General features: G+C 46.1%; 1 protein-coding gene across 2 annotated transcripts in view; it reads left to right on the forward strand.

Moving 5' to 3' along the window:
* Nucleotides 1-2,500, forward strand: part of phf19 (PHD finger protein 19) — a 54,347-nt gene that overhangs the window by 10,105 nt on the left and 41,742 nt on the right. The gene's annotated exons all lie outside the window — the stretch shown is intronic.

Consider the following 2,500-nt stretch of genomic DNA (forward strand, 5'->3'; position numbering starts at 1 on the left):
ACATTATAATAAATCACATTTAACATTATTCAAAGCTTGAACATTAGTGTACCTCGGCTCTGATTAAGTTTACTATTTCAATATGATAGACCTTTGCTCTAATTTAGGCATTTTTATACCCCCCATCCACCCCATCCATGATTTAGTCTCAACTCATGTCTGAAAAATGTCAGCTTGAAACCCCTTACCACGTTACAGCCTGTTCAGGCTCCGTTCTGATCAAAAACGTCTTGGCACCAGCACTGATGCGTAAAACAGAGCGCTAGGCCATTTGTACAGTTTCTGCTCTCTGCTCCTCTCCCAGAACCAGACAGTTTCAGATTGAAATGATTTCCCCAAAGGCTCGCAGCGGAGGTAGCGGTGTGGGGGGGTCACGCTCTGAATGCGCAGGCTGTCTTTGTGTGCTGAGCTTAAGCTGAAACGGGTCCATCAGGTGTGTGTGCTGTACATTTCACAGCGTTAACTCTTATAGAGCCACATTTAGCACTCTTCTCCTTGATGCTTCTCTCTAACTGTTGAATCAACACTGTAATGTTTTACTGTGTGGCAGAGCTGATCAGGCCTCCCTGGGAGGAGAGGTGGGATATCTCCCCGAACTCCTCCTGTGTGAATTATAATCTTGGTTGAATGGATAGGTGCATAGGTGGATGGATGGATGAATAAGTGGGTCAGTTGATGGATGTATGGGTGGATGAGTGGGAGTATTGGTAAATGGGTAGATCAAAGGAAGGGATAACAGACTAACGGACCTAAAAGTCTGTTAGTCCTTGATCACATGATTCCTACAGCGTTATCCACTAGATACCATCAGCATTTTAAGCGAAGATTCTATGCGCGCCAATCAGAAAAGACAGTTCCGTTGCGAAGACATGTGCAGACAAATAAAAAGGAACCATGATGGATGGATGGATGGATGGATAAGCTTGTGTGAGGATGGATGAGTGGACAAATGGGTGGACAGACAGATAAAAGAGGGTCAAGGTGAATGGATGGATAGGCAGTCCTATCAACACACACCCATGGCTATGCAACATATCATCCTGTGTGTGTGTGTGTGTGTGTGTGTGTGTGTTATAGACGGATGGATGGATGGATGGATGGATGAGTGGGTGGGTGGATAGAGGGATGGCTGACTGGATGGGTGATCGGATAAATGGGCCGACAGACAGACCGTTAAGAAAGGGGCCAAGTTAAATTGATGAATGTATAGTTGGGCAAATCCGTCGGTGCGTAGATGGAAAGATGAATGGCTGGATCTATGAAATAGATGGATGTAGGGCACTGTGTCTACTTTGTTATTGAACGTCCGCAATATTAAGTAGAAAAGTGCTCAGAGAGCGCACCTTTGCCCTCTGGTGGAAAGGAATGCACATGCACCATGAGAGTACAAATAAATACACATACACACAACTCAGATGCTAACATACACTCCTTGATGGAGGTAAATGTTGTGGTAAATTGACCGTATCTAATTGAGCCAGGTAAACACATGGTAAATAGCATGAAATGGGACAGGCCTAATACTGTACAATATGATATAATTATAAATGCTATAAATGCATTTTATTGAAGGAACAAAAAATGCATTCTGGATATGTGGACAAAGTAAACAAGCAAACAGTAAACAAACAAAAACTACTCCAGGAAAAACAGATGCAAATCAGGAGTAGAGGAGTAGAGATTCTGCAGCCCTCAGCTTTGAACAGTCCTGTCTCATGTTGCACGTCTGCCTTTAGCTGGCTAGGAGCTGCTGTCCACAGGTGAACAGGGGGCCAAGTGGGCACTGCAGCAGACCTGCCTGCTGTGAATGTCAATAAGTGTGTGTGCGTGTGAGTGTGCCTGTGCGTGTGCGTGTATATTGTGTGCATGTATGTGTGTGTTAGAGAGAGAGAGTAATAGAGAGAGAAAGTGTGTATGTGTGTGTGCGCGCGTGCATGTGTGTGTGTACATGAGTGTCTGTGTGAGTACGTGAGTGTCTGTGCTCGTCCTTGTGTGTCTTTCTGTCTGTGTGAATGTGAATGTGTTGAGGAGCGTCTGCATGAATCCAGATGACCCTGTCTGTGCCTTGGCGGCAGTGGTGGAGGAGGAGGAGGTGGAGGAGGAAGATGAGGTTGTGTTACGGTAGGGACACATAGGAGACGAAGCGAGCGAAGCGAAGAGAGGCGAAATCCAACAGTCATCAGGTCGTCGCGGCGAATCAAATGGAATGGAATAGTTATGTTGTTGGTTTGATTTGGCCGCGGCAGGCGAATTCGCTCCTCATTTGCATAACATTAAACTTTCTTTAATAATTTCGCTTCGCCCCTGTTCGCTTGCTTTCGCTTGCCTTCGCCTGCCTTCGCCTTTCTCATAGGAATGAATGGCAAAGATCGCAAATTCGCGTGTATGTGTCCCTACCGTAAGGGGTGCAAGGGGAAGAGGGGCTGCTAGAGGAGGTGGTTGTGGTGGTGGAAGAGGTTTAGGAGGAAGAGGAGGTGGTGGTGGAAGAAGAGGTGGAGGA

The sequence above is a fragment of the Engraulis encrasicolus genome, chromosome 3, assembly GCF_034702125.1.
Source record: "Engraulis encrasicolus isolate BLACKSEA-1 chromosome 3, IST_EnEncr_1.0, whole genome shotgun sequence".
NCBI classification, from domain to species: domain Eukaryota; kingdom Metazoa; phylum Chordata; class Actinopteri; order Clupeiformes; family Engraulidae; genus Engraulis; species Engraulis encrasicolus.